Consider the following 13060-nt stretch of genomic DNA (forward strand, 5'->3'; position numbering starts at 1 on the left):
CCCATTAATGAAGAAACACATAGAGCTTGCTAATTTGGTTTGCATATTTGGTCTCTCTAAAGTCTAGATAATATCTAGTATTGAGTTTTGAACAACAAGGAAGACGGTGTAGAGTCTTATAATGTTTACAATATGTCTTTTATGTGAGTTTTGCTGCACCGTTCATCCTTGTGTTTGTTTCAAATAACCTTGCTAGCCTAAACCTTGTATCGAGAGGGAATACTTCTCATGCATCCAAAATCCTTGAGCCAACCACTATGCCATTTGTGTCCACCATACCTACCTACTACATGGTATTTCTCCGCCATTCCAAAGTAAATTGCTTGAGTGCTACCTTTAAAATTCCATCATTCACCTTTGCAATATATAGCTCATGGGACAAAATAGCTTAAAAACTATTGTGGTATTGAATATGTACTTATGCACTTTATCTCTTATTAAGTTGCTTGTTGTGCGATAACCATGTTTCTGGGGACGCCATCAACTATTCTTTGTTGAATATCATGTGAGTTGCTATGCATGTCCGTCTTGTCTCGAAGTAAGAGAGATCTACCACCTTAATGGTTGGAGCATGCATATTGTTAGAGAAGAACATTGGGCCGCTAACTAAAGCCATGAATCATGGTGGAAGTTTCAGTTTTGGACATATATCCTCAATCTCATATGAGAATAATAATTGTTGCCACATGCTTATGCATTAAAGAGGAGTCCATTATCTCGTTGTCCATGTTGTCCCTGTATGGATGTCTAAGTTGAGAATAATCAAAAGCGAGAAATCCAAAATGCGAGCTTTCTCCTTAGACCTTGTACAAAGCGCATGGAGGTACCCCATTGTGACACTTGGTTAAAACATGTGTATTGCGATGATCCGTAGTCCAAGCTAATTAGGACAAGGTGCGGGCACTATTAGTATACTATGCATGAGGCTTGCAACTTGTAAGATATAATTTACATAACTCATATGCTTTATTACTACCGTTGACAAAATTGTTTCATGTTTTCAAAATAAAAGCTCTAGCACAAATATAGCAATCGATGCTTTCCTCTTTGAAGGACCATTCTTTTTACTTTTATGTTGAGTCAGCTTCACCTATCTCTCTCCACCTCAAGAAGCAAACACTTGTGTGAACTGTGCATTGATTCCTACATACTTGCATATTGCACTTGTTATATTACTCTATGTTGACAATTATCCATGAGATATACATGTTACAAGTTGAAAGCAACCGCTGAAACTTAATCTTCCTTTGTGTTGCTTCAATACCTTTACTTTGATTTATTGCTTTATGAGTTAACTTCTATGCAAGACTTATTGATGCTTGTCTTGAAAGTACTATTCATGAAAAGTCTTTGCTTTATGATTCAGCTTGTTTACTCATGTCATTACCATTGTTTTGATCGCTGCATTCATTACATATGCTTACAATAGTATGATCAAGGTTATGATGGCATGTCACTTCGAAATTATCTTTGTTATCGCTCTGGACGAGCAACTAAGCTAGATGCGATATGCTCCGACGATCGATAATTCTTATGTTCCATGCCATATATCGATGATACTCATGTTTTATGCACACTTTATGTCATTTGGCATTTTCTGGACTAACCTATTAACAAGATGCCGAAGTGCCGTTGCGTTTTCTCTGTATTTGGTTCAAATCTAGTAACGAAATATTCTCGGAATTGACGAATCAAGCCCATGGGCCTATTTTCCACGAAGCTCAAGACCGAAGATAGACGTGGGGCCACGAGGTGCCACCCGGCGGCGCGGCCAGGCTGGGCCGCGCGCCCTGTGGTGTGGGCCCTCGTCAGCCCCCGACTCGCCCTTCCGCCTACTTAAAGCCTCCGTCGCGAAACCCCGATGCGAGAACCACGATACGGAAAACCTTACCGAGACGCCGCCGCCGCCAATCCCATCTCGGGGATTCGGAGATCCCTCCGCACCCCGCCGGAGAGGGGATTCATCTCCTGAGGACTCTACACCGCCATGGTCGCTCCGGAGTGATGAGTGAGTAGTTCACCCCCGGACTATGGGTCCATAGCAAGAGCTAGATGGTTGTCTTCTCCTCATTGTGCTTCATTGTTGGATCTTGTGAGCTGCCTAACATGATCAAGATCATCTATCTCGTAATTCTATATGTTGTGTTTGCTCGGGATCCGATGGATAGAGAATACTATGTTATGTTAATTATCAAGTTATTACCTATGTGTTGTTTATGATCTTGCATGCTCTCCGTTATTAGTAGAGGCTCTGGCCAAGTTTTTGCTCTTAACTCCAAGAGGGAGTATTTATGCTCGATAGTGGGTTCATGCCTCCATTAAATCTGGGACAAGGGACGTAAAGTTCTAAGGTTGTGGATGTGCCGTTGCCACTAGGGATAAAACATTGATGCTATGTCTGAGGATGTAGTTATTGATTACATTACGCACCATACTTAATGCAATTGTCTGTTGTTTTGCAACTTAATACTCGAAGGGGTTCGGATGATAACCTGAAGGTGGACTTTTTAGGCATAGATGCAGTCGGATGGCGGTCTATGTACTTTGTCGTAATGCCCAATTAAATCTCACTATATTTATCATGATCATGTATGTGCATTGTTATGCCCTCTCTATTTGTCAATTGCCCGACTCGTAATTTGTTCACCCAACATGCTTTTTATCTTATGGGAGAGACACCTCTAGTGAACTCGTGGACCCCGGTCCTATTCTTTACATACTGAAATACAATCTACTGCAATACTTGTTTTACCGTTTTCTCGCAAACAATCATCTTCCACACAATACGGTTAATCCTTTGTTACAGCAAGCCGGTGAGATTGACAACCTCACCGTTTCGCTAGGGCAAAGTACTTTGGTTGTGTTGTGCAGGTTCCACGTTGGCGCCGAATCTCCGGTGTTGCGCCGCATTACATTCCGCCGCCATCAACCTTCAACGTGCTTCTTGGCTCCTCCCGGTTCGATAAACCTTGGTTTCTTTCTCAAGGGAAAACTTACTGTGTGCGCATCACACCTTCCCTCTTGGGGTTCCCTAATCTGACGTGTCATCTACGCGCATCACGGCATTACTAGAGGATGCGGACGCCAGCCGCCGTCGGAGAAGGACATCAACTAAGCGAACCACTCATATGGACCAAGCGCTTACGCCCTAGACTAAGTCCATTCGTAGTAGTGTGGACAACTATCCTACTCCTCGGGCGCTGCCGTGGCAACCCCTCTCCCACGCTTTCTTGGAGAAAGGAGGACCAAGGCTCTCTATAAAGGAAGGACGCGCTGCCCGCAGAAGGGGATTGGCCTTTCTCTCTAGCAAAGGTTTAGGAGATCACATCTAGATCTGGCCACAGCCTTCTTCAAGCCGCAGCCTCCGTAAAACCCTCTTGGACCTCATGAGCCTCTGCGTGTAATACAAACAAGGCGCAGAGTAAGGGTGTTACCTCCTTGGCGAGGCCCCCGAATCTAGGTAGATCGCTAGTGCTCATCTCTGCTCGTCATGTGCGCTCGCCATGCCGCATCGCCAACGTCACCGTGAGCCTGGGAACCGTGTCTTCAGCCTTTGTACGTTTTCGACACCTCCTTCGGTTCCCTTGCGAGTACCCGTTTTCTTTGGGACACGAACATCCGACACTCTCCTGCTAATTTGTAACAGGATTCGATGGTGCTTTTGCCGCCGGCTGCATGGCTGGGTGAATTTGAACTTGAGAGTTGATTTAAATGTGGGCCTCTGTGGCACGACTTGAACTATGGTTTGGATTTCTTTTTTAGCCTTTTGGCCATTGGGGGTGAATTTACGGGCTGCCGGTTGAGGGAGCCGACCCCCAAACCACGATGAATGCCGGTACTCCCAAAGCCTATATCCAGCGTTGCTGCCGATTTCCTATTTGGGAAGCCCCGTGTGTGACTGTGATATTTGCATCAACCCAGCACCTTTTACTTCATCCGGGATGCTCCCAAAGACCGAATATGGTAGTCAATTACTTACCAGCATAGCATAAAGGACCAGATATGGTATTTTCCAGAGGCAGCACGGTGGCATGATTCTCAGTGGAGGTCAACATGCATGTGCATGCATCAGACTGCAATTTCTACTGGTGCCTGATTTGCCAATTCTGAGGAATTTCAACTAGATCAATTCGGTTTCGAGTGGCGGGCAGCATCTACCTGCAGTAAGCCTGTGCAGGATGCTGGTGACATCTGCGAAAATGATTGATGACCACAGGTCAAAAGATTGAAAGAACACATTGGACCTACCTAGCTAATCCCTGCAGGGACGAGGGAAAAAGGCTATCGTGTCCTGCTCAACCACCTCACCAAACCATGTTATTCTAGTACGACCAACAATAACGCGCATCTCTACCGTGCTTAACGTACCACTCGTACTATCAGACTGCAAATTCCTAAGAATTTAACATGCCATTATTTTTTCAAATAGGTGAAATATCACCCTAACTTCGCATCTAAGTACACATTACTAGCTTTTTTATTGGCGATTATTCACAACACTTTACAAAGAAAAATTACAAAGATCGAACCGTGCCCACCAAAACTAACGACAGCCTCGCTAATCCTACATCACCAATGGGGTGGGGTCAGAACGAGAGCCAACACCCGACATCACACCAACGCACATCATCGAAAAATTCGAAGGCCCTCGACAAGTCGTCTAATGGCGAACATGTGGCACAACCTGTCCGGCACCTCGCGCATACCATCATACACCCTCCAAGTCCTCGCCACCGCATACCCATCTTCGGTGAGAGATCAATGCAATGACCTTGTGAGGCCTCGCCACCACGCCACCACGCGCTGACAGCCTACCCCATCCCGGCGACGCCGAACATGACGTGACCCGACGATGCTACCCCGCCGCACCACGTCGCCGAGATTCGCCGTCTTCAACACGAAAGAAAAACGCCGCTCCACCTCAGGACCCTCTCCATAGACGATGCCCCTAGGAGGAAGAATGATGACGTACGCCACTATCGCCCGATCCGGATTGGATCTAGGATTCCCTCCGGTGAGCACAGTGACGAGTAAGAAGCCGTAGACTACCACAACGATGCCGTCAAAGAAAGTAACCCGCATGTGACGCCGCCATCGTCCGCCATGACCAAAGTCAGAGCACGGTTTTCACCGGCAGCTACACTTCCCAAACTCGTTGTTGGGACTGGACATGAGATCAAAAGATCCCAGTGCCACCTCAAGACGCTGCCGAGTAGCTTCCGAGAAAACGCCGCAGGCCGCAGCGGTGATCGAGTGGCGAACACACGAGCCCGCCAAGCCCATCTCGGGGCCCGTGATCGGAACCCGCCAGCCCACCCGGCCGGACCGCCGCCACGGCGCGCGCCACTCCCCGGCCACCTGCGGTCTCGCCGGCTGCCGCCGTCGACGAAGCTGGAAGCGAACCGAAAGGAGCCGGGCAGCCCGATTCCTCCCCGCCGCCGGCATGGGAGGTAGCGTCGCCGCCACGCCACCGGGGCTTTGCTCAGCAGCGCACAGGGCGGGCGGCGGGAGAGGGACGGGGAGATACGCCGGCGGCCGGAAGCAGCTGCCGTGGTGTTGCAGCCAGACTAGTGGTTAGCTGGGGAGTACGGCTTATTATGCTATTATGTATCGGAAACAACATGCACGTTCGCTACATTGCTCAGCAACAAACCTTAGATAACAAACTTTCTAATTAAATAAAAATTCTGACGGGGGACGACGTACGTGGGTACAAACAACTAAAGTAGTTAGTACCGTCAAATACATGTGGATAGAGGTCCCCAAACATTAAATTAAGCTCTCTGTAAATAGCTGGCCAACAAGCCATCATCGGTTTTAAAACAGAGTACTGATGGAGTAAACCTTGCTCCACTCCTGGTGTCTTTGAGATATCAAAGATTGCAGACACATTGTTGAAGTCTGTAAGTGCTCTCAAAATCCAGTATGCCATCACTTGCGCAGAAGCACTGCCAAAAGTAGCAATGCTTTTCAACTAAAAGTACTTTCAGGTGGGAGTGTAGTGTTCTTTTCACAATACATGCAGATCATTGCAAAGTAGGGCAAATAATATATACAGCCTTGGCTTAATTTCTCTAGAATTTGTAAACAAGTCAAAAAAATCTTCAATATTATGCATATCAACCTCAGAAATAGTAACCATATTATCCTTGGCAACAACAATATCGAAACAAATACATATTCATTCTAGAAACTGCACACAAAATGCCAATTCATCCCAGGTTCCAATCGTGATGGGCTGATAGGATCAGGGCACAAAGATAAACCCAGGAAGAGACAAGGATTGTTGAGGCTACATAAGCTTGTGGAGACGTGCCCAGACTCCAGGAGAATGCATGCATGAAACTATGATTTGGGCCAAACCAAAACTACAGAATAAGGCACACTGTCCAAACAAGGATTTACAGGACACAACTTCTGGCGCACATAGCCATCAACTATCAAATTTGAAACAGTAGGTGGTATATTATTAGAGTAACACGTGCCGTGGCAACACATATGCATACAGGCCCTTTACTTGCCCTAAAGAACCTAGGATTTGAAGGAGGAAGAAGTGTAACTATAGAAAGAACACCCCGTAACAAAAGGTGGAAAAGCAATCCAGCCCCGGGAGCACCACCGTTCGCCGGCCGCCTGCATCCCCGAAGCGCCGCCGCCAAGGAATGGAGAGAAGGTGCTCGAACTCTTCCGTCCGGGCGAGAACTCCACCCCCACCGGCGTCTCCCCTCGCTCGCCGGAACTAATCACTTGGCTGGAGCAGGCGTCGCCCGCAAGGACAGCAGAGCGTTCGTCTTGGAGCAGAGAAACAGCTCGACGCATCGTCACGTGCGCATCTAGCCGCGCGTGTGCCACCGCGTGTTTGCGCTTGTAGGAGAACTCACACGGAAGAGCGCCGTGCCTCCCGCCCTCCGCGGATGATGTAGACAGCGCACCGCCCAGCCGCATAAAGAGCACCACCGCCGTCCCCTCGCTCTCATCGACCAAGAGAAATGGGAAGACATCGCGTTTCCGCTACCGCAACGTGCTGCGATAAGGCCACCCGCAGCAACACGAAGATCCGCGGCAAGTTGTGCCCTCCTCGCCCACGGCTTGCCGCAGCTCGTCGACGCCGAGGCCTAGCAAAGAGCGCTTCCCCCCTCGCCCTCCAAGGCCGGCTGTGGAAAGACGCCTCCCGCCGCCATCGCTTATGCGAACCACCGGGCCACTTTTATTGACTGAGCGCGCTCCCTCCCTCCACTCCCTCCTCCCACCGTCGCAGAAAAAGAGAGTATGAAGAACCCCAGATCGACGAGATCTCGTGCGGCTTACTTCCCTCCGTCGTTGACTACCGTGGGCATCAAGCTCTCAATGCAAAAGCCGCAAACCTCAGCTACTCTAGTGTACTCCGGGTACTTCTCCTCCACCATCTCGACCGGTGGCGCCGGCGAGATCGGCTTTTGTTCGGCCCGGCGCTCGAGAGTGCTCTCGGCTGCTGGTAGACCGAGAGAACGAGAGTGGGGAAAATGAGAGCCCTACAACTATCAACTATGCCTCTCGTAAAACAAAAGGTCAGATCCCCCTGTAAAAGGTAAGATGCCTTTCCAAGAAAAACTATGGCAATCACATGTACCAAGCGCTGAAGAAGAACATTAGCAATCAAAAATTGAAATCCTTGCCATGTGCAGTATCACTGGGAACGAGAAAGTATTGGTGACAATGAGCGGGAGATGGGTGTCATTTTTTTTAAACAGAAGCGCCCTCGGCCCGGCTTTATATATAATAATATAAGGCCCTTGCAAAGAAATTGTCAGCGTAATACAATAACAAGTCTCGAGACCGATCCCACAACACCAACTAAGGCACAAATCAACAAGTGCCTTCGGGGCACACCACACTAGGAAAAGAAAAACAAAGTAGATACCAGGGACGTCTGCGGTTGCCAGCCTCTCGTCTCGCAGGTAGCCGCCAAGTTTCCCCAACGCTCGGGGCCTGCAGCTCTGGCCCCGTTTTTGTCCGACTAGAACCCTCCGGGCCTCGCATGTGTATAGACATCAAGAACAAAGCATCAGCCGAATGAGCAATGACTCTTCCCAGAGCTAGCGGCGTGTAGGGCAAAGCGTCCAACCCAGCGCCGCAAAGTACGCGCCGTTAACCTACGTAAGGGTCCCGACAAAGCCTTGCACTAAGGCGACGAAATCGCCGACCGTCGGATTCCAAAAGGAGAGAGTTCCCTAACTTCGCCTATGTACCCCTCGCGAGGTGGCAGCTGAAGAAATGTGGTCGAAATCCTCCAACATACCACACAACGCGCAGCTCCCGCCGAGGGGCCATGTTCCTGGCCACCCGTTCCCGCAAACGGAAGCCTCCCCTAATGAGCCACCAAAGGAACACTCTAATCTTTCGGGGAACCCCAGTAGCCCACACACTCTCCTTGAAGAACGTGGACAAGCCGCCTGCGACAAGCGTAGGTAAAGGGGAGTGAGGGAGTAAAACCCCGGACGGCCCAAGGCCCACGTGACCCGGTCCTCCCTGAGTGCGGATGAAGATCGAAAATCCTCGAAAGATTCTCCCATCAACCATCTCCGCCGTGCCAAAGGTACGCCTAACCTAATCGTGCCACTCCCCTTCCGCCATGACCGCAGCCACAGTGGCGAAGTGATTATCACAGCGTTTAAGAGGTGTGGAAACGACAGGTGGAGAGGGGCCCTCCCGTCCACCAGTCCAACCAGAAATACGGTCGCCTCCTATCGTGGACGAGATGCTTAGCCCCAAGGTTGTTTTTTTACCCATTTGCTTCTGGTAATGTATTCCTGTAGAATTGGGACCCTCTAGTTGGTACCAAAGGGGAGAACAAGTCATTATTGTCCAGGTGGGGTAGTTCCAAGGATCTTAAGCCAAATATGAAAAGATGAACAGAGGTTGATGATCTCGAACAACAATTTATTCTCATCCAAGATGTTTGATATGATACTATTTTTAACCGATGTGTTCAGCTGTCGAATATGTATTGAAGGAGGAGACACGTGGCGTCTGCAAAAAGCCAAAAACTCCACCGGGAGATGTGTTGATAATGTAAGCAGCACTGTGGGTCTAGCTACAGCTGATCCTTTGTTTGTCCTAGAGGATTGACACTTGATGCATGCATGCATACCTCTTGACAACTAATATCATAACTAATGCAATCATCTTGTAAATAGTGAAAGAACTTCATCTCCATCAATCATGTCTAACCTATCAGTCGAATCATTTTTAGAAACCATTTATAGAGTGTTCATCGAGCAAAAATGTTTTAAACCTATTCTTTTCCTGATGAAAGACAGAGATCAGAAATCATTAGGTTTTAGTCTGGCATTGGTGACACGCGGCACTCAACCACTCAGAGCTATATAAGATCCAACTATCATAATGTTTGTAGTTAACAAGCCATATATCTGGATGTGCCCCTATGTTAGTGAAGCTGGTGCAAGTGCTTGCTCAGACAGGACACATGTCTTGTGCAGAGAGGATTAGGAATCTAGTAGGTCGGGTCTTCCATTGTGTTTTTACTATTAGTTCTACCTTGAAGTGCTTTATGTCGTGATGCGCACGAACAAACTATTTGGATCCTACTTGCACCATGTGTGAAGCTAAATGCGCTTCACATCTTCCAAACAAATAACATCGCAGGCAAAATCGGCACTCCTGATACATGATAAACAAGCCCCAACTAACTGAACTTTGTGGGTTCCGAAGACTCATCAGTTTTTCTCTTCGTGGTCTCGTTGAACAGATATAGAGATTTCCGCAATGCATGAAAATAAACCGCCTAACTGACTGTCTACATCTTGGCAGCTCTGGCGGATGCAGAGGTCGGCATGTTTTGTCGCCCAAAAAGCATAGAGTTTTTGCTTTTAATTCATGAACAGGAAAAATGGAGATACTATAGTGTGCCCAACTGACTGTATGCAGAGGTTGAAGCTGTCCAATGTAAAGAACATGAGAATTTTGCCCTAATTCCGCGAACAGAAATGGAGATAGTATGCAAATGCACAACACAGGCCCAGCTGATCGTGTGCGTTTTACGAAGGCCAGGTCCTCTTGTCCACTGGGTTCAGAAAAACTATCCCCCATAAATCAACTTTTCAATTTCCCGGATCCCCGTGAAAATTACAAAGCAGAGAAATATTTTGCGGACCGCGAGAAATACTAGATAATTATCACACATATGATTCTCATGTCCATAGGGACTCTTTCTGGCTGCACGCCTCCTGCAGCAGCAGCGTGCTCATCAGATCATTCTACGACGAGGCTACTGTACACCTTGTCATCATCGTCCATCCGCATTAGCTGCTGCTCCGGACGCTGCTGAAGCTCTTGCAGATGGAAATGCGCCGGGAGATGCTGGGTGGTGGGATGCGCTGGAGGATCTTTAACGTGCGACAGCGAGCAGCCCGGAGCCACAAGAGACCTGCTACGAGGTAGGAGCTGGCGCCAGCGCAGCCGTAGACAGGGTCGCGCATCTCCGCTCTACACAAGGCTGCTCACTGCGGCCGCGCCTGCTGCGCAACTGGAGCTCCTGTATCTGTTGATCGTTAGGGCACTGAAGACCGATGCAACGGTGGCAACCGATGCGTCCTCGGTGAAGTAGGCGCGAACACGCAGTCCTGAAAACGCCGCCGCAGAAGCTTGCAGGAGGCACATAAGCGGCGCTGCTGCTCCCGCTCTGAACTCCGGGCTATGGCAGCGTGACTGTGTATACTTAGCGTTTAGCCAGGGGAGAAGAGAAGAGAGCAACTGATGGAGCTGGTTGCAAAGCTAAAGGAAGGGGGAGGGTGATGGAAGTAGCCACGCTCTTTATAGTGAAACAAAGGGCAGTTGTGATGATGAGGCTAAGCGTCGTAATGATTACGGTGATAATCGTTAATAATTGCAACTCAATTAATTAGTCAGACAACAACAAGCAAATACAAACTAGCGTGATAGATTAGCTTAGTGGTGATGTTATGCTAATTAATCAGCGTTGTTTTCTTGCTTGCTGGAGTATCTTGAATGGAAGTATGCAATTTGCTGGTAATGCATGCAGTGTAAAGTCTTCCTGCCTGTTTGTTCTACTTAGCAGCCAAGGTTGATTAATTAGCTAGGCGCTAACTCCAGGCGCACTCACCCAATGGTCGCCAGTGGTCTGCCCTGCTTTCACCTTCACTTCACGCGGCACCGTCACACTTGGTTAGTTGCACAATCTGTGCTGGATCATTTGACCCTGCATGCACGCACGTTCAGAGTTGACCATTGAGATGAGACACTGGGCGAGCCAATTAGCTGCTGATCTGATCCTTCTGACGAACGCTGGTTACGTACTTGTTAAATTAGCATAGCTTCCAGTAGCATCAACAGAGGGAAGATCGAATTCCTAACTCAATTATGCATTAATTGTACACAGTACTACTTAGTGCTACCTGTAGCTGTTAGCTAGAGATGGAAAAATTAATGTCAAGTTTGGAATGGAGGGGCTCATATGGATGTCTGTTTTAATTCTTACAGATTGCTGATACTTCTATGTACAAGTTTGAATCAATTCAATGCTAATGAACTGGAGTACACTGCTAATCAATATACGCAGAAAAATAACAGATACTGGTGTATTTTATATCCCATGTGCATATTAAATCATGTCAAGATCAGAAGAAGCCTGACACGGTACACATCAAGTGGACAAACGAGATTGTATCTGTCCTCCACCAGAGCAGTATTACATCATCGTATAGCTGCTATTCAATAAATGTCAATTATAGTATGCTAGTTACAGACAAGTATCCGTAATGTGTCGCGCTAGCTATCAGGAGCATATGTGGCATATCATGTACGTACATGCACCCATAAAATATGTTCAACGCCATTAAGGTCTCGTACCAACTTCTAGGATGCAGACTTGCAACCACATCCTACCATGCTAATCCAGTATTTGTTTCCAGTGTGGATGACAGGACAAAATTCATGCTGGAGCAACACTACAAGAAGCATAGTTTGCCTACTAAACAACAAAAATGGCCTCAACAAAAACAACAAGACGCGTAGTAGACTACTGGTATCAATATGTCAAACATGAACAGAATAAAAAGGAGCATGTTCTTTCTTGTTCACTGCAACGTCTCCCTTCTCATGGCATAGGAAAAAGGGCATTTGAAACTACCAGTCCCGGAGGAGGCAGGATTTCTAAAGCAGCAGTGGTGCGTGCATGCACATGCACGTTGCTATCGAAACCCAAAAGGTCTCAGGGCATCTTCGTGTTTTTCACCGCCAAATAATTGCTGCTGGACAGTGTTTCACCCGCTAAGTTAAATCTCCAAGAAACCATGCAACTGAAGTCTTCATCGTGGTTCAGACTTAGACTTCAAAGTCCAAGTGCCAAATGGATCTTCTCATGCTTTGGTAAATTCGACTGACTAAGCGCATGCTTACCCACATGGCCACATTGCAGACTGTAGGCTTATTTACCTCGGGTTTCTATACCGCACTCTATCTACCTCGAATTTTCCAGCACTAAAAACCCAAAGTGGAGTACAAAAGAAACCAACTTTCTTAACGCGCTGGAACAGTAACAGACATCTTCTTCCCCAACACGACGACTTGTTCCCTAATCTCTATCCCATCTAAACGCCTCCAATAGATAGAGCCTGCTTTACTAGAAAGAAAAACCGAACAGAGCTCCCAAGATCTCTACTCTATCAGGATGGACCTGGACCACTAGCTAATTCCACGTTAGTTTCTTGTTCTGTGCCCATGTGCTCTGGGGTCAAACTTCGATAGTTGGGTTTAACCGGACACTGCCACATGTTAAGTGCTTGACGTTCCAAAGGTAACTCACATGCTTACTCCTGACTTGTCACTACCAACCTTCTAGGTTTTAGTGTGTTCCCAGAGATTTTTTTTTCCTATTCTGAATTCTAGTATAGGTAAAGTGTCCTATTGCTCAACGAAACGTAGCTAATGCCATGTCTTAGGACTGTCTTGTTCTATTCTGCACAGTAGCACCTCCCAAGAAACAAAATGTGAAATATTTTGCTATGGAATTATCTCAAAAGAAAAGACAGCACATCATAGC

General features: G+C 47.5%; 1 protein-coding gene across 1 annotated transcript in view; it reads left to right on the forward strand.

Annotated features, from left to right (window-relative positions):
* The window catches only part of LOC124656449 (ferritin-1, chloroplastic-like), a 67205-nt gene that overhangs the window by 38102 nt on the left and 16043 nt on the right, over positions 1-13060 (forward strand). The window lies entirely within an intron of this gene.

Source organism: Lolium rigidum, chromosome 5, assembly GCF_022539505.1.
Source record: "Lolium rigidum isolate FL_2022 chromosome 5, APGP_CSIRO_Lrig_0.1, whole genome shotgun sequence".
NCBI classification, from domain to species: domain Eukaryota; kingdom Viridiplantae; phylum Streptophyta; class Magnoliopsida; order Poales; family Poaceae; genus Lolium; species Lolium rigidum.